Source organism: Manis pentadactyla, chromosome 2 (assembly GCF_030020395.1).
Source record: "Manis pentadactyla isolate mManPen7 chromosome 2, mManPen7.hap1, whole genome shotgun sequence".
NCBI classification, from domain to species: Eukaryota; Metazoa; Chordata; class Mammalia; order Pholidota; family Manidae; genus Manis; species Manis pentadactyla.
The window spans coordinates 177,818,223-177,845,454 of NC_080020.1; the positions used below are offsets into that span (position 1 = coordinate 177,818,223).

General features: G+C 45.0%; 1 protein-coding gene and 1 long non-coding RNA gene across 3 annotated transcripts in view; one reads left to right on the plus strand and one right to left on the minus strand.

Moving 5' to 3' along the window:
* ARHGAP25 (Rho GTPase activating protein 25) overlaps positions 1-27,232 on the minus strand; it is a 78,912-nt gene that overhangs the window by 47,586 nt on the left and 4,094 nt on the right. The window lies entirely within an intron of this gene.
* LOC118923940 (uncharacterized) lies at positions 886-11,592 on the plus strand. Its single transcript, XR_005029390.2, has 3 exons — positions 886-3,988; positions 4,826-4,912; positions 10,776-11,592. It is a non-coding gene; the product is annotated as an uncharacterized LOC118923940 (long non-coding RNA).

Here is a 27,232-nt window from a genome sequence, read left to right on the forward strand (position 1 = left end):
GTCCTCACAACCCACAACTCTCTTCCTCTCTTATCTAACCTTCCTCTCTACTCCTACTTAGTTTTTTAAGCCCTTCTGTCCTCTCCCTGGATCTCTACTATAGCTCCCTGACCTGTCTCCCTCCTACTAGCCTAGTCCAGTGACATTTTTTATGACTTGGTCCTTCTAAAACACAAGCCTGATCATGTTCCTTACCTGCCTAAAAGCCTCCAACGAACCTCCAACACCTTTGTCCTAAAAGATGAAGGCTACACTCCCTACGTGAGGGTCAGCGTCCTTTGAGGTTTTCCTACTGCCTTTCTTGCTCTTTCTCCATACAAATCCTGCAGGTCATCCATAAGAATATGCTATTCCATCTGCTGGAATATTCTCCCACCCATCCCCACACAACCCCATTCAACCTCTTGGAAAGCTCTGTGAATCCTTCTGGACTTACTTCAGGCCACACCTCCCATGAGACTCCTTCTCAGACCAGCCAGGATCTGTCACTCCCTGGGCTTATTCTATGTCCCTTTACTGAGGGCACATGTCCATCAAAGCATTTCTCACCCTGCCTGGTCCTTCTCCTTCCTCTGTCTTCCCTCCCCACCTGCCAAGGAGCCAGGGGCTCTGCCTTGATGTCTTGGCCTTGCCCATCCTCGTTCCCCAGCACCCGACTGCTGTCCCCAGTGTCCGGCAACGGGAAGACCAGGTGAAGCAGCAGCAATCACAGGCTTCCCCAGCCTCATCCCGGGGTGAGCCATGTGTGGCCTCTGAGTGTCAGCTTCCTCTTCTGTGACACTGTGACAATAACATGTACCCTGTGGGGGTGGCTAGTCTGTAAGGACTAGTAATGACAAGTGGACAGGCCCTGGCCGATGTCTGCTTCTTAAAACCTGGGCATTAAATGGAGGCTATTATTAACATTATTATTATAGCATGGACTCGATTTGATGAGAGAAAAGAAAGGAGAGATGAAAGAGGGAAGGGATGAAAGGAGGGAGAGATGAGGAGAAAGGGAACAGAAAGACTATCTGGACATGGTACAATAGTCCAGGTGCAAGTCCAGAGGCCCAGATTAGGTGGGTGGCAGCAGAAAGAGAAGGACTCAGAGAGGCAGCCGTGAGGCAGCCCACCAGACCTCAGCAGCTGGCCGAACAGGGAGGAGACTTTCGTGAGATTTAGGGGTGGAGTGCCTCAGGTAAGGTAGCCTTCTCCATCCCTTCATTTGTTGCACATTGGCTGGGCACTTGGCATGCACCAGGAGCTGTGCTGGGTTTGGGATATAAGATCAACCAGATACAATCCTGCTTGCAAATAGCACATAGGTCTGGGATACCTGCTCATGAAGCAGGGGAGGAAGTCAGAGAACAGGGTGGGTTTGAACAGGCAGAAGAGTCCAGCTCTGGGCACGATGAGACGTGGGGGTGGACTGGGAGCTTTGAACTTCCCCAGAGTTCTGATTTTGACAGGTAAGGCCCATGGATGAAGAAAGAAGTTAGAGGGGAAATGAAGAAGTGGAAGTGAAAGCCAGGAGATTTGAATGACATGAAAATCTCAGATCTGAGAAGTAACACAGTAGATATTCAGAAACCAAAGAAAAGACCAAGCACAGAGGACACAGGCATGGAGGGAACATTTCTAACTTGAAGCTGTGGAGATGAACTTAGATACAAGACAGAAAGTGTTACTGTTTTCCTTGGGACTTTAAAGAGAGCCTACATTAGTTCTAAGTATGGAAAAACAAAGTGCAGCAAGAAAATCCATTATCCCCATTTGGGGGCAGGAGGCTATCAGGAAGGGGAATGAGAGGAGACAGGCTGTCATCCTACACCCAGTGAAGATCCATGGCCAGCCAGTTCTTGCCCATTTCACCCCCAGGACAGGAGCTCCCTTAGGGAACAGATGGTGCCTTCGGGTGGAGAAACAGGCTTCTCTGTCTCCTGGTGATGGGTGCAGCCACCCACCACAGGAACAGCTTGGTGAGATGAGCACCAGTGGGTTTCAGCCCTGCTTCCAATTCCTGCCAAGACCCTTGCACAGTGCACACTTACAAAACTTTCCATGTTCTGAAAGAGGTCATTTCAAGATATAAAGCACCACTCAAAGGCAACAGGTCCTTTTTAAAGTAGTGTCCAAGGTTCTGATCTCAGCTTTCTCTCTCAGAAAGGTATATTTGACTACAAAGGTGAACTGAAGGTCCCATGGCCTCAGGAATAAATAGTTTTATGCTTTCATTGCCTGTTTGCAGGCTTTAAGGTGCTGGAGCTACAAAGAGGTTCTTGAGGCAAGGACTATGTCTTCTTCATTTTAATGTCCTGAGGACACTGACAGTATCTAGCTCAGAAAAGTTCATTGGAAGGAATGAAGAGAGGTAAGAGGTGTATGTGTGAGGAGAGTATGCATGTGTGTATGTGTGTATTATATACAGAGAAATAAATAATGTTCAATAATATTCAAATTAAAGATTTCTAGACTGGGTTCTCTTTAACAAAGAAACTCATATTTCTTAATTAACTACAATGAACTAATCAGAAAAATTTATTGGGCATTTCTTATATGTAGGGCATGGTGCTAGGTAACGCGTAGGGTTTTAAAAACAGAGGAAACCCACTAAATTCATGAACTTGAGACTTGCAGGGTTTCAGATAGTTACTATGTACTCTGGTACACAAAAATGAATTACACCACCCCCTGCTGCCAGTGGCTCCCTCCGTCTCAGCCTTATTTTTTGATGGGTCTGAAGCCTGTCACATTCTCCTTGTATTAAAAAGGGGGATTAATAATCAATCATCAATCACAAAGCGTTAAGGAGAGATTAGCATCTGGTTGAAGGTTTCTTGCTGGTAAAATCAAAATGAGAAAGGAGAACCACTGGTGAAGAATACAGAATGGAAGCTCTACCATCAGAAAGTAGGTTCCCAAGGTCAGGGACTTTTAAAACTTATTTTTCACCAATCTAACCACACCTCCTAGAAGAGCAGCTGGCCAATTGAAGTTTCCCAATAAATATGTTAAGTGAACAAAATTAATGTTTTAGAATGAAATGTGAGCCACTATCAGGCATTTGTACTTGCAAAAAATATTGGCCAATTTACCTATTTGTATTCATTTGTGCTCACTCAAGCAGAGGGGCCAGTAGAAGATACACTCCCCAATGCAATAATGATCCGTATCAACAGGGCTGCATTGTTTATTTACCATGTGCCAGCCACAATGCAAGCACTTTTTAAGCCTAGTTCCATCGAAGGCTCCTGCTAACTGCATGGTCAGCAACACATTGTCATTGCCACGTTTCAGCTGATGGCATGAAGCTCAGAGAGGTGAGATGATTTGCCCCAGATACACAGCTAGAAATCTGATCTCAAAGCCCAATATGCATACCTACACCACACAACCCACAGAGAGAAGCACCTATCCAGTGGTAAAGAGAGGCATCGAAATTAAGAATTGATGTGCAGTAATTCTCATGTACACCTTTCCTCAGGCCAGGGAACAAAGCCACTATTCCTAACCCATCACGTGGACATCTGCCTCCAGCCCCACCCATTTTGCCTCAATAATATGTGTAAACAACTCTGTGTTGCCTTTTCCACCCTACATATGCTCTGCAAGGCTCAGCAGGCCCTGAAAAATCAGTGGCGAAGAAGTGGTCTTGAACCCTCAAGCCCATCATAAGGGCTCTGCTGACACCACAACAGGGAAATGGACATTTGAGGTCCTGCTGTGTCTTACCAGCTCTCTGCCCTGGTTCATGTGACGACACCTAAGGATTCTGACCAAAGTCCCCAATGTGGCAGAGGTGTGAGAGGGAGGGGTACGGAGCTCAGCCCACACAGCTCGCCTTGGGTGGCCAGCCGGGCTGAGGGAGGGGCTGCGCAGCGTGTGAAACCGGAGGCCTGCACACCCTGCCGACACCCTGCACACACCCGCACACCCACACACATGCAGACCCTCGGCCTATCCAGCTCCAGACTGTGGGAAGATGGCTCTCCTGGAAGCAAACGAGGTCTCTGAACTGCAGAACCTCCAGGCCCACTTCTTTCTCTCTTTTCTCTTTTCCTTCTCCAAGGCAAACTGCCCTCCATTTCAAAACACCCAACACCTAGGGAGGTGGGGAACTGGTAAAAATTTTCCACTTAAAAAGCCTGACATTTAGATTTTAGGATGCATTTATCCTGTGATTATTCTCCTGAATTTTATTTTTAACTCTAAGTTTCATTTTTAACTTTAGCTTGAAAGATTTGTGCCCACACAAAAGGCAACAGGATGTAACACTGAGGACAGCAAAGGGGCGCGCTCTGCCCCCCTGAGATTAAATCAGGAGCACCTTTCCAGGACACCCCTCTGTGAGATACATTTACATAACCTAATTCAAAGAAGTATCTAAAGGTATTCCCTGAATGCTTGCTTTCATACCCAGGAATTGGGCAGGTTTAATCTTCCCACGTTCTGTAGCTTGTAGAAATGTCCTTGTTTGACAAGTGAGCATTTCAACATACAAGCAACTTCTGCCTGGGAAAGGTACTTAGCACTATGTCTCTTGCAGGAAGAGGTTAAAATGTGGTCTCAGTGGCAATACGAGAGAGACAGAGAGAAGGGGGTGGAGACTAGAGGTAGGGAGGAAGAGAGAGAATTGGCTATTTCTTCATAAGCTTACTAGTCTCCTATACTCTGGCAAATTCTCTCAGTGTACGGTGGCTCTCCAGGCTCCTCCCCGTCTGGTGTCCACGGTTTGGAGCTAGTGTGTTTCTTAGGAATTCAGAGTGCAGCTGCCTGTTGTGGGTATGTGTCCCCATCAGTTGCAACACTTCACTGGCTGTCTCTGCCTATCTTTGCATAACAGGAAGCCAAGAGCCATAACAAGAAGCTTGCAGAATTGTGAGCACTTCCTACTGAACACCGCCCGGGGCTGCCTCTTCCTCAGCACAAGGTGAAGTGGAGATTTGGCAATGGGGCGGCAAATGTACCCTGGGTGGACAACGTGGCTGTTTAACTGTGTATGGACGCTGATTGCCTTCCCAGACATCAATGTAAGGAAGGACTCTGCATCACGTAGGACCACGGGACAGTGAGTGCAGGCAGGCCTGCTCAGCGATCCACGGAATGCTTCGACAAGAGGGGCATCAGCAGAAGTGCTGACCTTCTATTGTCAAAGCTAGTCTTTTGTTCTAGGAAGAGGTTTTGCTTAGTCACTAGCATTCATAATTAACTAGTACATTAGAATGCCTGAAGCATTTGTATGTGGCAAGCCCATATGAACTCTGGGGCAATGCTCACTGTGCTGATGATCAAGCACTGAGGCTACAAGCCGTTTCCCATCCTACAGCTGTCACTCCAGTCTCTTCCTAGAGCCCTCACTACTGTTCAAGAGTAGTAACTTTTAACCTTAGAATTCTACTAATGGTATGATCGATGAACAATTTTTGCAGTGGGGATGGGCCTGGCATACAAGGCATAATATACTTCCCTTATTCTACAACCTGATGAAAAGATTTCATTAAAAACCTGAGGCAATTAGATTATGGACAGAGGACAGGGATAGATGATTAATTAATAAATTATTAATTATTTTGTTAGGTGTGTGGTTAGGAGATAAAGTGTCCATATTTTTAAAGATACATACTGAAGCATGAGGAATAAAATTACATAGTTAGTGTCTGGGATTTGCTTTAATCTCAGTTAGTATCTCAGTAAAGAAAAAAGGATAGATAAAGCAAAAAAGAAGCCAAAAAGTCTTGATAACTGTTGAATAAACATGGGGGCTTATTATACTTATTCTCCAAGTTGGTGTTTGAAATGTGTATATAATAGAAAACATCTTCTTTAAGACTCTGTTAGGCTAAATTTTTTTCCATACTTCAGCTATCGCCCTGAACTTCAACTTGCTCATTTTCCCAGGCCTGCATTTCCAGACCTGTTAGTTATTCCTCTGAGCACACAGAATGATGCTACACAGATGTTACACCACACACGTACACATCCCTCCCGCACAGATCTGCCCCTCCATTTCCCCTGCACTCTCACTTTATCAGTTAATGAAGGGGAATAACTGAGGGACTCCTGATGGTTCCAGTTATGGACAATATTTCCGGTGAAGTCAGCTGTACTCAGACTGCTAATGGTGGTGATAGTGTGTGTGTGTGTGTGTGTGTGTGTGTGTGTGTGTGTGTGTGTGTGCACGCGCATGCCTGTGTGTTAGTGGTGGTGGTGGTGGTGTGTGTACATGTGTATTTGGGTGTATACCATCACCACCACCACTAACACACAGGCGTGCACACACACACAAATTTCTCAATGTAGGAGAAGGAGGAATGGACAGCCCACCTTGATCATAGCTGTTTCAAGGAAGGCAAAGAGGCTCCATCTAGTTTGACAATTCCTTCTGGCTAGGAGCGATGTCTGAGACATCTGAGGCTTAGTACAGGCTCAGTGGAAAGAATGGGATGACTGACTATCAGTATTTGCAATGACAAAAGTTGGAGAAAGTGACTGTCCACAGGCTACTACGGCAGCATGGTGGATCACCAACCCTTGGTGATGGCTGCCTTAGCCCTCTGGTAAAGAGGCAAGCTCCTTAGTGTAGTGGAAAGTGTATCTGATTGAGCATCAAGAGACCCTGAGCATCAAGAGACCCAGGTTCAAGTTCTAACTCAGACCCAAACCAGGTGAGAATTCTCTTGCCCTTTCTGGGCCTTCATTTCCTCATTTGTAAAACAAAAGGACGGAAATAAACCAGCTTGAATGCTTTTCCAACTCTAAGTCTTTCTGATTGACATGTGAAACATCTTTCAGCCATCTACTTTGTTCTAATCCTATTTTAAGTGCAACGTGTCTAACTTAATTTGCTGATTTGGGCAGGATTCAGTTTTACACCAAGAAAACGGACCTCTAGCAATGAATTTATTTAATCAGTTATGAGAAATGGACTTGGCAAAAGACATAATCTGGATGATTTTAACCCAACACAGATGGTTTGGCATGCCCATGGTTGGAGTGTTTGGGAATTTCATATTAGGCTGAAAAAAATTCGCTGAGAAGTCCAGTAGTCATACAGGGCAGGAGGTACAAAGACAAAAGCCACTGTAACTATGACTCAAGACCTGACAGCTCAACAGGATGTGAGATTGAACTGTTCTGGGGTAATAGCTTAGCTCCCACGTATTATGGACCCATCATCTCCTGAATATATCTTTCCAGCTGTAAACCAGACTGTATCTATCAAGAACTGCAAACATAGCCATTGCCTTTCAACCAAAGAAGACTTCTAGTAGTTTAGTTAAGGAGACAATAATGCATGCATATTAAATTTATTTAGAAGGATATTCACTGCAGTTCTATTGTTTAAAAAATGTAAACAAGTAAATGTCCAAGGACATGGAATCAGTTGAATGAAATACGGTGTGCCCATAAAGGAAACTATGTAGCCTTAGAGATGATGCTTTATTGTATTATAGTGACATGTAAGTATTGAATTTATGCAGTTCATTTAAAAACCACTTATTCCAAAACAGTATATTCAGGGTGACTCCATTCTGTTAAAAAGAATATGTGCACACATGTATATGCATATTTTGCAGCATAAGAAAATCATAAAAATATATATGATATAACACATAAAACATAATGGCAAAATTCACACCAGACTAGTGTAGGGTTAGAGGTTTTTTTCTTGAGAGGTGGGATTATGGATAATACTTATGTCCTCTATTTGCTGTCATTTTTTATTAAAAAACAGAAGTTATTGGTAAAAGCACTATGTCAGCTTTCTCTTCAAGGACCTGCCAGTTGAATCTCCCAATCTAAAAATTTTAAATACTTAACATAAGTAAGTCAAGAAAGAGAAATCACTGAGGGGAATCTGTCCCAATGTTAGGAAGAATTTACATTACCTAAACCAAAGTAAATTCCAAAATTTTGAAACAGAGTATTGCAAGAACTAGCCATGTCATTTTGGCCAAATCACTCTCCCTTATCTGATGGGATTATCTGCCAGCAGGATACAAAACATAACCGTCCTTGATGAAACAAAAAAATAGGTACAGAGTTGTTTTTTATTAGTATTGTCATTAACAAGAATAACTTCTACAGGAATAATTTCTACATACATAAAAGGAGCTGGTTGTACAAATTGCCCACTAGGATCCTTCCCAGTGCCAAAATTCTTCTAGTGTCTGTACGCTAGCATTTTCTGCTAATCCCATAATGTTTGCAGAGAATACAATTCAAGGAAGGGGCAGCAGAAATGAGGCAATCCATTCCTAGGAAAGGAAAGAAAAGAGAAAGCACTCAGGGACAGAGGGGGATCAGTACAGCTTGCAGCTGTCAGCCAAGACATCGCAGAAACCACAGAACCTGAGCAAGTTCTTTGGGGCTCAGGAGAGAAGATAGGAGGCAGGGATGTGGAGGAGGAAGCATGAAGAGGGCGCCCTGAGGGAGCCTGGGAAGGAAGGAGAACCGTGTGGGATTCCAGGCAGTCTGACCGCATGGGGTAGCAGCCTCATTTCCAAATTTCCATTGAAATGACCAAAGACGTACTTTAGTAATAAAGAGGGGAAATAGGAAATGAAAGTAAAAATGAAGAAGGCTGTTACCTGCATGCAATTTGCAGGGAGAAGAATTTCTGTAAGATGTAGATAGGCAGGGCCGACTTGAGAGAAGAGCTGACCAGTCCACAACTCAGTGTGTGTGGAGGAACTTCTGCCCAGGGGCGGGAGAGGTCCCACAGAGTGCGCACGGGCAGCGCTGGAGCGGGGACAGATGGAGCCCCCGAGAGCCACTTCTGGGACACAGGCCAGGCTGGGGCACGTTATCCCAGCTCACCTCAGGTGCTAAAAATCTAGCCAGACCAAAAGTGATGGCCCTGTCTTGCTGGCTCCTAAATGGGGTCACTGTACCAGTGAGAGGAGGGCACACTTTTCCAACTAACCTGGGACTACCGACAAGGAGGAAAAGAAGAGAAAGACAGAAACAAACTCCATGAATAGAAGGGGAGCTACTTGCCCTAAATGATGCTTCTTAAAAAGTTACATGTAAGCTTACCTTACACCCAGCAATTCCACTTCTAAGAATCTACTCATGAGAAGTGAGAACATGTGTCCATAAAATTTCTTGTATGCAAAATGTTCCCAGCAGCATTATTCATGATGGTCAAGCTGGAAATGATCCAGAGTCTATCAACTGGTAGATGAGCAAACACAACGCGGTACAGCCATACAAAGCAGCGCTACTCAAAAACAGAAAGGAATGAAGTGTTGATCCATAATGGACCTCAGAAACATTAGGCTGAGTGAAGGAAGCTGAACGCAAAACATGGCATAGTATGATTCCATATATAAGAAATGCCCAGAGATGGTAATGCTCTAGAGACAGAAATCAGATCAATGCTTGCCTGGGGCTGAGGGGGAAGCAAGAATTGACTGCAAATGGGTAGGAGGTGGGAGAGGAAAGTGTTCTAAAACTGGATTGTGATGATCGCTGTACAACACTAGAAGATTACTGAAAATCACTGAACTGTACACTCACAGTGGAAGAATGTTATGGCATATAAATTATACCTCAATAAGGCTATAAAAAGAAAGATTAGGAGCTATATATATTTAGTTGCCACACACACAAAAGAAACCCCCAATGGAAACACTGAAGAGCAAAACAGTCTTTGCATATAGAAATCAAGAATAATTCCTGATTCATTTTATAGACTGCTTAAAAAAGGCCACAAGCTCCACAAAGTTATGATTTGCCCATTTTATCACTCATGTATTCCTAATGTCTAGAATACACCAGGAATGCAAGGATGCTTCAGTATTATGAAATCTATTAAATGGTTTATTATGTCAATAAGTAAAAGAACTAAAGAGCCATGTTTTCAAAAGATGGTGAGCTTACATTTGATGATATTCATATTGACTTATGTTAAAAAAACAGTCATCAAGAATAGAAGAATATGTTCTTAGGTGGTAAAGAATGTCTGTCTCAAACCAATAGGAGGGAACAGAGGGAATACAGTGTGTTTCTGAAAATACAATTGGTGAAAATGAGAAGAATCATAAGGTCTTAGGAACCAGGCCAAATGCCTGGTGTTTTAGCTGTATAAGGAAAAATGAGAAAGTACAGACAAGACATTTTAAAGAAACAAAGTGGCACAGAAAATTTCTGACACTTCTACTGTATCATATCACTGAGGGCTGTGGAATGTGTGAAAATTTTGATTGCTGGTATTTGCAATGCTACTAAGAATTTCTTAGGGTTTGATGGTAGAAATCCTTCTAAAATTCATGAAACATAATCAAAAAGAGACAAAGATCAATGTCAGTATCTTGCTTAGAGCTCCTGACTTGTGGGAAGCTACTGAGATTGCACTTTTTCATAACATTATGTCATATACCAGTATTTCTAACCATTTCAGGCTCTGCTTCACGATACTCGAGCGGGGCTTTGCGGAATGCAGCATTTCCCCTGTGATTCTGCCCCTGACAGCCTGCAGTTCTGTTTCCTCTTCAAGGCTGTCAAACCTTATCAGCTGCGTGAAAAAAAAAATGCTGTAGGGGGTTTCCCTTTTATTGCCCAAGGTCCTCACAAAAATGTTAGGATTTATTCTGCATGGAACCATGGTGCTTCTGTCCGACCTGGGCTCCGCTGGTGGTCAGACCCAGGCCTTTGCCCTACTATGGCTCGCTGCAGTTGGCCGCTCCTTCCGGTTCTCACAGCTCTATGCCAAGTCTTTTGTTGCCCATAAAAGACCTTGAAGAACATCATTCTTCCTTCTTTCTTCTTTATCCATTGTTTGCTTTTAGCCAATGGTCTTGGGAGGACAAACTCAGCAATGAAGTTCTGGGTGCAGAAGTTGAAGAAGCACAGATGTACAAACAGGAAGTGGAAGAAGGGGACCCACAGATGGGGGGCCTGGTAACTGACGCCGTGACAGGGAGGATTCGCTCCCAACTCTGAGTCCTTCTGGCACATCTTATAGCACAAGAGACTTTTCAAGGTGAAACATGACTTGTCACATTTGGGTTGGGTTTGTTTTCAGGGAGTAATTTCTCTAAACTCAATATGTGCCCTTAAAGGCGATTCATCAAAAATAAAATAACCAATGTATCTTATAATAGACTGGCATGGAGCACTTTAAAAAAGAAATAGTAAATGTTTTAATATGGAATAAAAAAAACTGGAAGAAGAGATTTACTTCATGTGCTCAAGAATGAATCATATTTTTTTCTCCTTCAACTCTTCACCTCCACCCTTCCCCTCTCTCCCTCTTTCCTGGCATTCCCTTTTGTATCAGCTGTGAAGTGGCTGACTTCAAATCGGGTACAAGTGGGAGGGAGGTGTATCCAGATATAAGAAAAACCCATGAAAACATACATTCCAAAATACAAATAGATAAACATAGCTCATTAATTGACCTGAAAATTAAATTCCACTGATACATAGCATGAATTTTGTTATATCAGGGGTGCATTGTTATACCAGGATATATTTGGGGGCATGTGTTTGCAGAATGCCATTTCTACTGACACAATTTTGAGAAAGAGGATCCAGAAAAACATCCTGGAGTGGTCAGCCATAAAACAGCACAGACCATTCCAATCTTCCAGCACTTTCCCCCGCCTGATAAAAAATACTTTGGAAAATGTGACTTTTGTGATCTTTGGGAGGAGGCCTGGAAAGGGAGGGCTGAGGGTTCAGAGTGACACAGGAAATCTGTGTTTGTAATGCTCAAGTGTGCGGGTGTGTTCATGTGGGCAGTGCTGGAGAGGAAAAATGAAAGAAAATGTTTGCAAACAGTTGCAGGCAGGAGCTGGATGAGAGAGGCACAGAATCTATAACATTTATGAAACATTGATATCCACAGAATATCCTGTGTTGGGATTATTAAAACAGCTGTTGACAGAAGAAGCACAATATATAAAAGAAAAATTTGACATTGGACTTCATCAGAATTAAAACCTTTGTTCTATGAATGGCACTAAGAGAATGAAAAGCAAGCCACGAACTGGTAGAAAATATTTGCAAATCACATATCTGACAAAGGAATTGTATCCAGAATATATAAAGAATTCTCAAAACTCAACAATAAGAAAACAAACAAACCAACTTTTTTAAAACAGCTCAACATTTAAACAGACACTTCACCAAGTGAAAAGACATTAAGCATCGTTAGTCATTAGGAAGCCATAAAGTAAAATCATGTGACATACCACTGCAAACATATTAGAACAGCCAAAATAAAATTCAAAAAACAAACTAGCAGTTTCAAGGACTACTAAGGATGAGAAGCAACTGGAATTTTCATATATGGCTGATGGGAACACAAAATGGTACAGCTACTTTGGAGAACAATTTGGCAGGTTCTTACTACTAAGTTAGAAATGTGTACCCTGTGATACAGCAGTCCCACTACATGACATGTACCCAAAAGAAACAAACCATTATGTTCACACCAAAACCTGTAAGCACATATTGATAGCAGCTTATTCAGAATCTCCAAAAATTAGAGGCAAGCCTAACATCTTTCAACCAACAAATGGACACATGTACACACTGGAATATTACTTGGGAATAAAAAGGACAAAACTATTGTTTTGTTTATAAGCAGCAACATGGATGAATCTCAGATGCATTCTGCCAAGTGAAAAAAATCAAACTCCAAAGGTTACATATTGCATGATTCCATTTACATGACATTTTTGGAAAAGCCAAACTATCATGATGGAGAGTTGATGAACAGTTGCCCAGGGTTATAGGTGATGAAGAGGAGTGAACCAAAAAGAGACAGTAGCAGGAAATTCTTTACAATGATAGAACTATTCTATATCTTGATTGTAGTGGTTTTCACATGACTCTAGGCATTTGCAAAGACTCATGTAACTGCAGACCAAAATGAATAAATTCTACCAGATGCCAATTTCAAAATGATTTTTTTTTTACCTACTCACATTTGTTGCACATTTGTTACACAGAATTCTCTGATGTTTTCACCTCCTCCTGACCTTCAGAAGTTTCCATAGCTACTGTAAGTTCTAAATGGAAAAAAAAAGTGACATCTACCATCCCACGGTAACCTTGGGTGAGGTGAGTGGCCTCAAAAAACATGGGAATGTGGGGCAGACTGATCTATCAAGCTAAATATCCCCAGGTTGTAAGGGAGCAGGATCTCAGAGTCAGCAGAGGTACTCCTTCGTTTAGCTTTTCGCTTTCACAGGGGCTAGGGAAGGGCCTGGCATGACATCCCCAGGAGCAAGCCCACTCCCCTTAACAAAGTCCAACCGTGATCCTCTCCAGGATTATTCATTTTGGTGCCCAAACAGATAAGGGAATAAGCCAGGGTATTTCCTTCCATAAACACAACCTCCTAATTCCAGTGGTGCTGGGCTTTAGCATAAGGGATGGCACAAGGGCAGGCATTGTAGGGATAGACACCCCACAAAGGAGTATTCCTGTGGAAAGTAGTAGAAAGCCCACTGGGCAGTGTTCAGGAGACCTCATACCCAGTCTTGGCTCTGCCGCTAACTCCCTGGGTTCATATGGGCAGTTCACGTAATCACTCGGTGTTTTCCCATAGTCTTGGTCAACAAATGTTTTGGCTACAAGAAACAAATTCTGAATCAAGGTTTAAGAAAGGTAGATAAATAGATGGGCAGACAGCTGATAGATCAGTGATTCTCAACTGGGGATGATGTTACCCCCAGGGGATATTTGGCAAAGTCTAGATAGTTTTGGTTGTCACAGCTGGGAGGGCTGTACTCCATCCAGTGGATGGAGTCCAGACGGAGAGGCTGCTAAGTACTGGACAGTGGATGGGCCAGCCCCCCCACCACAGAATAGCTCCGAGGGCAACAGTGCTGAGTTAAGGAACTTGGATAAACACACACACACACACACACACACACACACACACACACACACACACACACACAAATATAATGTGTGTGTAATTTTCTAAAGATACCATATTATTTTTTAAAATCTAAGGAAATTTTGAGAGAAAAAAAAATCACAGCTCAAGATGAGTGAAATCAAGGTGGATTTTGTAAGTTTGAGCTCTTAACCGAGTTCCAGGGCTTTCCTCTTAGTGCCATGTGATTTGCAGGGCTCAGTTCCAAATGCCCATTCTCTGTGAACATCAGACAGAGAAGACAAGATCGCTGCTGCTTGAGCCTGCAGGTCACCCTGCTCCCCGTTCTCCCTCCTCACCCAGCTCTGCCTCAGGGAGCAGGTTACAAGGGCCAAGCCCGTGGTCACTCACGGAGAATGGGTTGGAAACCCTCCGAGAGGGGACCTGGGAAAACAGCCTCAAAGAGGCCCATGACTCTCATCTGTAAAGTGACAATAAGGCCACCTGTCCTCTAGAAGCCTACCCTGAAATAGTGCCTCTGGTCCTCGGGTGGCTTGAAAAAGAAATGGCAGTTCTCTCCTTGGAGTGCAATGCATAAACTTTTCCCCCCTTTTTTCTGTCCTATCTGGAAGAACAGCTTGCAGTCTTTACACTGCTACAGAACAAATGGAACCATGACTTATGCCCCACAGTTCGCATATCTGATTTCATGAACTTTCCCAAGTTTTACTTATCTGTGGCGGTCCCAAGTTTTCCCTCCTTACAAGCCAAGTCAGGCTGTGGAGGGTAATATTGCTCCCTACCCTTTAGGATGTAAGAACGAGGTGGGAGGCGGAAAGTACAGTAGATCCCAACCCCAACACAGTAAGTGCGGTCCAAAATTCAACCATCTGCCCCACACGGTCACGGTATTTTGAAGCTAATGAAATGGCCGCCACGAACGCGCTCAGCTCGCCAGCTGCAGCTACCCGGATCCGGCGGCGCCGGCATCCGCCGCAGCCCGGCCTGGGTGTGCTGCCATCTGGTGGTCACGGTCGGCTCCAGCTTACACTCCGCCTGGGATGCAGTCCTGCTACCAAACCTGCCGCTCCGCACCGAGCGGCAGTGCGGGGAGTTCCCAGGACGGTCAGGCTCCTGTGGGCCCGGCCAGGAAGAGGCTGTGGACCAGGAACCCACGTGACATTCCCCAGTCGGGCTTACGTTTCCTCCACCTCTCTACACACAACACCCAGGAGACACCTTTGGGAGGAGGTGCGGGGCAGGGAATGGGAGCCATTTGCCCATCACATCGTATCTAAATATCACAAGGTTCCTGGTGGAGAGGTTTTTCTGTGCTTAGAGACACAAAGCAGTGGTTTTAACCCTTGTAAGATTACAGAGCCCTTTGAGAACCTGCATGTACATGTGTAATTTTTCACACAATTTTGGGTGAGTTGTGAGCTTATTGAAGCCATTCCAGGACCCAAAGGCAAGGACACTGGCTATAGGCCTGATAAAGATATAGGTATATATGTGTAACCATACACCACTCTGAAGCTGTTTGGGCCGGAAAGGAAAAGTGTCATGGGTAGGCATGAGAGAAAGAAGAGGAAATCCATGCTAACTGGAGAATAAGAAGCCCCGTACTGTCCTCTAGAAGGTGCCAAATGCCCGGGTGGCTCTTTAGCCGTATTTATTCATGCTGTGTATCTCCCACGTTCTCTCTACCATCTTAGCACTGGGTCTCTGTTTTACACAGCTGATTTTTTTTCCTGGCCCTTCCCATTCCCCTCTGGTTTCTGCCCAGAGTCACTCAAGCAATGAGATGTGAGTTGGAGTGAGAAGACTGGTTGGGATTAGGCAAGCCTGCCAAACTCACCAGTAGAGTGGGAGCAAGTCTTGCTCCCCCTCTGGACTCTGAATGATGACAAGCATTCCTTAATACCTTTGGGGTGGATGAGATGCTGTGTACAGGTGCAAGTCACAAAAAGAGAAGTGGCCTACAATTTTTGGAGTCTGCAGTGTTATTCCAAATATAAGCCCTTCTAGGATACTCCACAGGCAATTCATGCTTTGAACAGGTGAACTAAGTGTCAGCTGATCCCGTGTCCTGGCAACAGGCCCAGCGGCAGATCCCAAACTTTGCTGCATATCTAGTCACATGGGAGCTTACAAAAAAACCCAAATACCCAGATCACACCACTGCCACTTAAATTGGTATCTCTGAGAAAGAATCTTGGCAGAATTAAAAAAAAAAACTCCCTAGCCAATTCCAGTGAGTGGCCAAGTTTGACAACCAGTGATTTAGAGGAGGGATATGGAAGGTTCTGCTCAAGAGCCTGATGCCACCGCTGCATGATTCCCTGAGCCTGGGGTGACTGCTCTGATCAATGAAACTGTCAACACACGCAGGCACTGGGGAGCTGGCAGAGAATAAGTTAAAGACTGTGAGAACTGGAGGCTGGGCAATGGTTAGGAGGCTTGCAGGGGTATCTGGGCCTGAAACAGAGAGAAGAGAGAAGATTTGTGATACAGGGAGCAGACAGAATGAATGGGACTGATGGTGTACTGTCTGGGGAAAAAGAGGTCCTGAGGTCAAATATGGGCTCAGAGATGACCCACTCCCTGGGATATAAGGTGGAAGAATGTCAGGGTCAGCTATATAATGTGCAGGGCCCAGAGCAAAATGAAAATGTGCGGCCCCTTGTTTAAAAATGATTGACTTTCAAGGTGGCAACAGCAGAGCATTAAATGAAACTCATGACCCTTCCCATTCCTTCACTTTCCAAGGGGATCTTGGCCATTTGATAGAGGAGGGAGGAGTGGACAACAGAGGGCATGCATGGTGAGAAACAACTAGAATGGAAGGCCACTGGCCTGACAGCTGTCTCTGAAGGACCCCAGAAGTGCTAGCTGGGGTCATTGTGGGTGATTTTCCTGTGGGTTGGTGAGCTTCCTGGAGAAAGTCTGAGTGACAGGAGTGTGTCCTTGAGGGACTAACTGGCTGCTGGGCACCAGAGACTTAGGAGACGTATTTGGTGGAACAATGTATGGAATGGGCCGTTGCAGTCGAGAAGGTGACAGAGTGGTGTGCAGACTTTGCAATGGTGACATAAGTCAGTTTATCCATCAGAGCTCAGTGCAGGAAGTAGGAACTGCCTTATAAGGATTTAGGTGCTTACAAATGTTTGGAATGGTTGAAGGAGCAGGCGCTAAGCCCCTAGCCAAACAGACCTGATTCCCTCAGGGAGTCACCACCTCTGGGGAAGTTCACAAGTAGGGTCCCTCCACTGCACCCCCCGCCCGAGACGCTGGAGAGGGGACCCTGTGGCTTTGCGGCTGGCAGCCTCATGAGCCCCAGTCTTGCTTGTCAGCAGGAACAGCCAGCAAGGAGCCGCAGGAAGATCTCCACATTTTACTGCCACCTTCAGATAACCATCCAAGCGAATCTCATTGGCAAAATGTGACCTATTTCTAGAACCCTAGCAACAAGGGTGTCCCAGAAATCTTGGTTTTGGCTTTCTAACCTCTCCAAAGGGAGAATGAAGTTTCAGTGAAATAGTCCAGAGTAGAGATCACAGGCTGCTCAGTCACCAGGAATTGCCTAAGAGCATAATTATCTTTTGAATATGTGGTTGACAAGCTTAGTTTGGCTGCTGGGTAGTGGCTGGTCAAAATCAATTTACGCAGCTTTGAAGAGAATTCTCCCAAACTGCAAAAAAATATATAGCAGCTCCTCTCTTCTGCCCACTTCACATTTCCCACTTTCCCTCCCCATTCCCCCTGCCTTCCCTGCGTGCCTCTCTCCTATCTCCTTCTTTCTTCCTCTCCTCTTGTTTGCTTGTCCTCATCCCTCATCTAACCTACTAACTGACCATTAGCAACACCCACGTATAACGTTAATATTTGTATTCCCTGAGTAAAGCTGCTCTGTTCCTAAGCTAGGAGCTCCTTAGATGCTAGAGAGGAGAACTGACGTTCAGTTAAAGAGGAGGTGGAGGGGAGCAGGGCTGGTGGACATGGGTCTCCCAGTCCCCTGAGTCAAGAGGACTTTGATTACAGGAACAAGAAGAATCCCTTGTGACCTGTTCAGCAGTCTGAGCCCTGTGACTTGGGTCCTGATCTCTTGAGAACAGCGAAATACTCAGTCACCCACATGCTCTTCCAAATTAGCTTCAGAAACCAAAAGCCCCACTTCCTTCTCGATAAGGAAGTCTGAATTCTCTCTCTGGATCAAACCATTGCTCACCACTAATAAGGGTAGCAAGAAACATGCGTTGGTCGTTTTTTGACTTCCTTCCTCTCACTGGGGTGGGGGAGAGTTAGCTCCTGCTATTCCACAGGAATCTCCCTGGTCACCTACTGAATGCCAGGTGCTGTTTTTGGCAGTGGCGATCTAAAAGTGAAGGAAACAGACACAGTCCTGTCTTCAAGGAGCTTCAAGGAGACCACAGACATGCAAACAAATGGGTATCATTCCAGGCACAAAAAGGATGAATAAAATAAGATAATGGGATAAAGAAAGCCTGGAGTAGAGGGGGCTGTATTAGTTACCGTGGAAGAGATAATATTATCTGAACCAAAACTGAATGGAGAGGAGGAAAGGCCATGGTAAGATCTGGGAAGGGCCTTTCAGAGAGAGAGGGCCTTGAGGTAACCTTGGGCAGTGAGCAGCCAGAAGGTGGGTGTGGCTGGGGTGGTGCGAGAGGAGCAGAAGTGGCTGGGAGAGTGGGACAGGGGTCAGATCCTATAGGCAGGGATCATTGTCTGAATTTCATTCTATGTGTAATGCAGGCTCTGAAAAAGATAAAACATAACTTGATTTCTTCTTGAAAAAGACATTGAGTCTGGCAGTGGTGCAGAGAATATGTGGTACAGGGCAAGCAGGGAGGTAGGAAGACCTGTTAGCAAATGATTGCAGTACACAGGCAAGAAGTGATGTTCATAGTATCAGAGATAATGGAAATCATCAGACGGGAGACATTAATTGGTAATGAATCCAAAAGCTACTCTGGTGGATTAGATGCAGGGTGGGAGAGGAAAAAGGCAAATGGAAGATGACTGGGTTTTCACCCTGAGCAACATGATAAGTGATGGAGCCTTTTATTAAGGTCAGGTAAGCGAGGTGGGAAGGGGTGGGAAGAGAGAGAATTCCAAAGTCTATGTTGGACGTGCTGGGAGAAGCCATGAGACATCCAGGTGGAGACAGCATCATAGAACCAGCAAGAGCTTGTGGCTAATGGACGAAGGTGCAGATGGAATTTAAAGCCATGGGAAGGGATGAGACCCCAGTGAGTGGGGATAGATAAAGAGAAGAGGACAAGGGAAGTGAGCCAGGAACAAGAGCTTGGTTTAATGCTCAGCTGTCATCATCTTGACATTCTTAATCATTTGGAACAAGAGGCTCCATATTTTCACTTTGCTCCAGGCCCCACAAATGATGCAGCTGGTTCTTCTTGGGACACTGTAAAGTTTAGAGGTCTGGTGGGGAAGGAGACTCCAGCAAAGAGTCAGAAACAGTGGCTAATGAGGCAAAGAGAAGCCAGGGAGAATGGCATCAGGGAAACCTTACAATTATCTCAAGGACAGAATGGTTGACCATCAAACGCCATGAAGCAGTGCAATGAGAAGAGAAGACGATTCACCCTTGGCTTGCCAAGGTGCCTTTGGTGAGAACCTTCTTGGTGGAGCGGCATGCACAAGTGCTTAACCAGGCTGACGGCAGGTGACCAGTGAGAAGCAGCCAGGCCCACTGCTGATATTTGATAGCATGTGGCAAGAATATGAGTGGATGCCCCCATCCTGCAGCCACACCCCTTCTCTTCCCACCACAGCTCTCTTTCAAACAACGGGGGACCTCACACACAGGCAGGGGGACACGTCAACCCAGACATTCAGTCTCTGTTCGGGGCCACTCTGCCATCCATTCTCAGAACCACCACCTCAGGGACCCAGGAAAACAGGCCCTGGAGACAGCTCTGGCCCTCTGTGTAGGGAATTTCACAGTTCTATGTGGTCTAGAAGGCAAACAGGGCACAGTCTGCAGGTGGGCCAGATCCCTCGCCCTACGAGGAGGAAGATAGCTGGAGCCAAGACAGGAGCAGGAGCCTTTAAGATCTGGGCATCCAAACTGAGGCCCCTTTCCCAGGTGTGAGGGCAGTACTGGAGGTGAACATGTAGGTAGATGTAGCATTTGGTGGTAGGAAAATGAGCTGTTTCTCATTCAGCTGCACATATTTTTCTTTGTGAAATATGAAAGTGAGATTGTTGGTGGGAGGAGGTTTAACGGCCTTGAGGAGAGAAAAAAAGGTTCTGGGAAAAGAAAAGTGAATTTACAAGGTGGGCATAGGAAGTTAATCCAGGCAGCCAACTGGCCTGATTTTCCCCAGCCACATGCAGCTGCCCAGGTACAGGCACCAAGAAAGTGGATTGTTGGGCTTAAACAGGGCTAGGGATTTATCCAGGGGTGATGACACTGGCAGAGATAGGCAGAGGATTTAAGAGTGTCTGTTCAGCAGTTCTTTAACACCAGAATCAGCAATCTATGATGAAGCAGTTGTAATGGATGACTGAGAGTGAAACAGCGGCATGAGAAATGGAATGGCAGCCCCTGAGGTCAGAGACTTGCTGGAGGGGGTGAGCTGGGCACGTAGGATGTGGTGGTCACAGCACAGGAAGCCTGAACGTGAGATTTTCAGAGATAGTACAATTATAGGGATGACATGGTTTGCTTATGAGTATGAGCAGCTGAGCCGGTTGGAGGAAGTATTATTGGAGGTGATGCCATCAAACGAGAGATACTACCAATAATAAGCACAGTTTATTGCCAGGCACTATACTAAGTACACACATTATATGATTCTTACAACTCTAGAAGTAGGCAGAGCTACTGCTCCTGTTTTCCAGATGAGAAAACTGAGGCACAAAGAAATTAAAGCTACCTCCCCAAAGTCAAAGTGGTGATAAAAGACTGAGCTGGAAATCAAACCCAGGCTTATCTCACTTAAAGGGCTGTGTTCTTAAAGACACACACACACACTCAGGTCTGGCTTCTTAGTTGAGTTGGTTTGTATTTCTTTTTTTCTTTCAAGAACATTTGTTATCTGGAACATCACCTTTTATTTATAAAGACATAAAAGTGACTAAATCACTTTCATTATATGCTGTGCATTTCAGGCCACAGAAGGAGAAGATACGGGGCTATCTTAGTGCTGACCAGAGACTGGTTAAATTCAGGGCCTTCTGGACAGCAACCATGCAAACAGACCGTTTTTCAGCAGAACTACAACTCTGTGGTCTGCGGGCGCCCTCTACTGGCCATTTTCCAGAAAAGCAACCTGGAGGTGGAAACGATCTGTGCTTTTTTTGGAAGGAGAGTATAGACTTGAATTAAAAAGTAAAAACTTGCCTCTTGTAGATTTTAGGGTCTGTGGCTTAAGTGGGGCAGAGATACTTTATTACAGAACAAACCCTGTGTCAGCTTTTTAAATGTCACCACTACAGTTACTTCACATATGAACTTTTGATTCTTTTAGGGAAAGAACCCTGCTTCCTCTGTCTCTACAATGAGACTATGAGTACTTGAGATCAAAATCTTAATCTTTTTTATCTTCTTACATCCTGAGCCTAGTGAAAGGCCCTGCACATAGCAGGTGTCTGATAAATATGTGTTACTAGAATAGAAGGAAAATGAGCAAAGTAGTGCAATTTCACAGGAGGGATTAATCCCACTTGAACAATTCAGGAAGGTTTCCAGGAGGAGATGGATAGTGGCCACGGTGATGGGGACGGAGGGATAGGGTTGAAAAAAAATCCAGAAAATAGAATGGCAAATCTAGGGACCAGATACAGATTCCACAAGGGCAGAGATTTGCATGTGATTTTGGAAAGACACACTCTACCGTATGACTGACAGGTGTGGCTCTCAATCCTTCCAGAGGAAGTATCAGCAAGAAGAGAATACTTTATAAAAACAGATGGGAGAAGCTAGCATGACAGATTTGGGTAGACTGGAGAAAGAATGTGGAAGAATTTCTGACAGTGGGTACTAAAAGAAAAAAAAAAGAACAATAATTCAAGGTTTAAAGAAGTTTTCCTATAATTTCATTTTTGCCCTAGACTGTGTGACCTCACCCCAAGTTCAAGTCAGTAGATATCCAGAGTACCTACCACAATGATGGCATTATTTTCTCAAAATACTTTGTTTTTAGACATACAGTGCTGGGACCAGGGTGAGTGCTGGTTTTCCCACTGAGAGTCTCATAACTCAGGTCCCCTGAGCCATAGGCAAATAGGAATGGCTGGTTGCCCTAGCTGAGCAGGAGAACTCAGAATGGCTCCGAGGGAGATCAGTGGCAAATGGAGAGATGGCCAGGCGGTCTCAGGACAGAGCACAAAGGACCTTGGCTGAGAATGGATTGGCACTGACGGCTAGACTGGGTACCTGCTGTCTTCAGAACTCTGGCTCCTGTGCGTGGTGAGGTGCCTCACCCACCAGGAAAATGGGTTGTTGGGGTCTCACTGAAGGAACGCACAGAATAAAATGCAGAAGGATAGTTAGAGGACAAGAATATGCTCACAAGAACCCTTAGGTAGAATTGAGGCCAAGGAAGATTGGAGTCTCTTTTCGAAGGTCCTGTGGCTTCCTCACAATCATATCTAAAAGTAATGATCTGAAAATTAACAGCAGGCCACGTGCAGGTTCTTACAGTAACTGAAAACACTAGCCTACTGTTGTAACCCACATGTAAGTGATCACAAACATGAAACACTGACCCCAGTGAGGCCAAACAGCTTCACCTGCACCTCAGTGGCCAGAGGTGCATGTCAGCAGCTCCAAGGAGGCGGCTCCTCAGTGGTGAGGGATGGCCTTCGAGGCGGGCACAACCCAGAGGCACTCTGTGCCTAAGCCTGGTGAGGGAGGCTTGAGGAACTCCCCCCACCCCCACAGCAGGGACACAGTGACCTTCCTACGGCAGACACCTACCTGAACCTTACCAGGAGCACCTTGTTCTCCTCACCAGAGTCACAGTGTAAGCTCTGCACTGGTTCGGGAAGGAGACAAATGAACAAAGAAAGAGAAGCAAGAAGGACGAGGACAAGGGAAGAAAACTGAGCCAGCTAAGTAAATACCATTGATAAAATTCGTAAGCATCAAGGAGGGACTGCACATTCAAAGCCTGGATTAAAAAGAGCAGGAACAGCACAAGTCCCGTCAGCTGCAAACGAGCATGGCGGGGCAGGAAAGGGGACCAGCAGACATTGTAAAGACTGCTCATCTACAGAGAAGAAAGAACTAAACTGGACTGAGACAAACTCCTAGCACCTGGCTGGGGTGTCACCGACGACTAGGTTAGAAGGCGCTGGAGTGGTGCCAACACTGTAGGGATGTGTATGGCAAAGATGGTGGGGACAGCTGACGTTTAGGAAGCTCATGCCAATGTTGCTATTACGCTAAGGGGCTTGCAAGGCTCGCCTTCTTTAACCCTCACCACAACCATGTGGATTAGCACCCTGATTGTGCCCATTTTACAGATGAAGATCGAAGTCATATGGCTAGCAATCAGTGATGGTGGGATTCAAATGTAGGCAGCCTGACTCCAAAGCTAGCCTTCTAACCACCGTATCACACAGAGAGCTGCCTCATTCTATTTGTAAACTTTATGAAATAATTTTAAAATGGGAAGTAATACTGTACATCAGCCTCAAAATCTTTACATTGCAGCACTTCCTCTTTCACTTTGAAACTCCCAAGCCAACAAGGAAGCATACAAATGGTTCAGAAGCTGCAGGCCAGGGCTCCAGCAGTGCAGTGTCTCGCCAGCCCTCTCTTACCAGAAAATAGGTCTTACCAGAAAATAGGAAGTAAGTAGACAAAGCATTTCTGAGCACTGAACTTCAATGGATTTTCTTACAGAGTCACCTAGGCATTACTGCCATTGTCTAGTCCTTGTTCTCATGTTTACAACATAATCAGGAGCAAATTTCATGAAACCATTATTTGCAATAATGATAAAAACTGAGGGTGTAACATTCAAGCAGAACTCAATGAGCCCACTCTGCAAGGGCGCCAGCATAATGCAGTCCAAAGACAGCCTCTAGTTTGATCTGAAGTTGGAAATGAGATTATCTGAAAGGAAAGGAAACATGTTCGCTGAACACCTGACATGCATTATGTGCATGAAGTATTTCCTTCCTGTCAACATATATATTATCAATCCTACAGGCAACTTGCTTTGGGATTCACTACAAATTAGCAGAAAGCCCAGAACCATGCCTTCTCTTTGGTACCACACCCCCTGCTGCCCTCTTACACTCCTATCAGGACTCAGTGGACAATCTGTCCCTTAGCCAGTTTTTACAGGCAATTTGAGTTTATTCTTTTCATGGAGGACCTGGAACACTGGTATCATATATTACTGATTAAGGACAAATTTCTTTGTTCAAAAACCAAGTGATTGGTTGGTAGGGTTGATTTATATCATGCAAGCTCACCTTAAAGGAAGCCCACAGTCTCTGGAGTGATCAGCCTCTCTGTTTAAGTGGTGTAAGAAATTATTATTATTGTGATTTCAGACTTAGGGACTCCCAGAGGACAAGATATCTACCTATGACTAAAGCATGGGTAGGAATTGGTGGTAGAAAGGGAGCCCTGAGTTAAGGAGGGCTCCAGGCAGATGAGAGAGAGCAGGAAATGGAAAAGATCAGACGTGGCTGAGATCTGGAGTGCGGGTGTGTGTGTGTTTGGGGAAGCAGGTGTGACAGGAAACATTAGGCAGGTGAGGAGGGCCAGATGATGTGGACTTCCAGCTCAATCCCTTCATAAAGAGGAGCTACACAAAATTGCAGATTTCTTCTCCAAAGAAACAGAAACTATGCACAAGAAAACCAGTACCAGAAAGATGTCAAGTCTGAGACTCAACTGAAGAACATGTTTGCCTGTGCCTTAAAGAAAATGGGTTGGCAGTGATGGGGAGAGGGGGTGAGGCCAGAATTCTTACTCGTAGGCACCCTCCTCTGGCTGCACGGCTGTTCTTACCACAGGACTTGCCTTTTTTTTTTTTAATGTCTTGTAGTTGTTCCCATGTCTTGCCCCACTAGCCTGTAAGCCCCGCAGGAGCAAGCCTGTTTTTATATTTGGCTCCAGACCTATGGGACCTATTGTAAAGTGATTTTTGGTTTTTTAGAAAGCGTTCAAAGAGGAGAAATGGTGATGACTAAAAGCATAAAACAAGAAATGTAAATTATTTTCTCTCTCTGTCACTTCCCTAGCTCAGTTCCCACTGGGAGCTCCACAGAATTTCCATAGCATCCCCTGGATGAAACGCCTCTGGTGGGCCTGTGGCTCACCATGCTTGGCCGCGGGGGGACTCTGACTCTCCACAGCTGCTGTCCGGGCAATGCAGCCCACTGGGGCTGCATTGCAGCTATTCACACACGCCCTTCTCTTGCATCCAGTTAGCCAACCGTGGTGCTGCCTCATGAGAGCTTATGTTTCTTTTCTATCAAGTGGTCTGGTGTGTGAAGGGACCATCATCACCAACTTATTCTTCCCAGTCAGTCCAGGGATCTTTCCAGCACCCCCATGTGAGCATTCCTGACTCAAAGAACCAGGCTCCAGGTCTGAAGGGGTGGGGCAGTCTCCATAGGGCGCTCCTGTCCCACTGCAGATGCTTCGTAAACTGTGAGCCAGAGAGGCAGTAACTCCTTGGCTAGAAGGTATTCATGGCTGTGCATACATGCCAGGAGCCTGGGGCACCTTCCTCTACAGGCGTCTTCAGAGATGCGTGCACTGAGCTCACCTCTGCCAATCCAAGTGCACTGTGGCTCCCAGTTGGACACAACATACAGAATCTAAGTGAGGCCTGCCTAGTGACTACAGGGAGGACTGCCCCTGAGTGAGCGGGAAACACTCAAGTCACCACTCATTTGTCTTCACTCTGCTGCTGTTTTAGGTGTGGAAAGAATTTAACTTATGCCTAAAGGTAAGTCAGGGACACATATGGACATTTTTCACTTGAACAAAGACTTAAAGACAGGTCTGGAGCCTGAGAGGAGCTCCCGTCTTGTGTCAGTGCTCACTGTCTGAGGAGGGCCCTGTCTCATCCGGACTCCGCCTGTGCGTGTGGAGCCCTTTATCCACCAGGGGCTGGGAGCCCCCCAGGGAGTGAGGGCAAAGGCTTCAGCCACAACAGATAGGCTACATTTGCTCCAGAACTCAGGGTGGTCTGGATTAGCACACTGTAAGTTGGACAATGAAGTGTAAAGAATGTGTTCATGAGAGCCGAACACCGAACAAACACAGAGCAGCTCAGCATGGCCTGCACAGTCTTGGGGTTCCCAACTTGGGGAACCAGCACTTCTGTGTTCAGAAAAAATGAGGAAAATGCTCATGCAGGCTGCCCTGGTGACTATGAGACCACCTAGGTCTTCCAAGAAAAATACGTATTCTGGCTCTAGAGGTCCAGAAGTCCACAGATGACCAACCTCTGCAGTCAGACGAGGGCTTTGCAGCTGGCTGCTGATCGCCAGCAAGCAGGTATTGCCTTTATGACCTTACGCCCACATGCCTGGCCAAGCACTTTGAAATTTGTTTTAGTTTCAGTATTTTTTAATAGTATATTTAATATGCATTCACTATAGAAAGCCTGGAAAATACTTATAAAATAATAATACATATGTATGTGGGTTTATCTCACACATAAATCCTTCACCCATAGTTACTACTATTAACAAATTGTGTGTACATCCTTCCAGATTTCTGAGGGTTTATTTATATGTTCGGTTCTTTCTTCATTTACATACAATAATAAAGTAAACTCTCATGAACCTACCACTTAGATTAGGTTTCCCCAAGGCATTTCTCTTCCTTTCCCCTTCGGAAATAACCACCACCCTGAATTTTATATTAGTCAACTCCTTGCTTTTCTTTATAGTTTTGCCATATACATATAGTTTTTAACTTTAATATAAATGAATACAGTTCTACTCTCTCTGACTTCCCTTTTCTGCACAATATTTAGTTTTTGCTAATCAGTCCCACTTAACTATACTTTTTGCTCTTGTGCAGCATTCCATTTTACAAAGATACTATGGTTTATTTTCCCATCTATTATTGATGGGCAACCGAGTTGTTTCCTGTCTCTGGTTATTACAAGCAATACTATGAAACTTCTGTACATATGTCCCGGTTCTCAGGCACCATCACTTCTCCAGCGGACAGTCTCATGAGTGAAATGGCTGTTTCATAGAATTTGTGCACTATCAGTTTCAGTAAGCATTCCCAAATTGTTTTCCAAAATGGTTGTATCCTCAGCGTTTGTGAGTTCCTATTGCTCCATATCCTTGACAGCACTTGATATTGTCAGACTTTTTCATTTTAGGCAATTTGGTCAGTGAAAACAAGTATACATTTGTGTTTTTACTTTACATTTC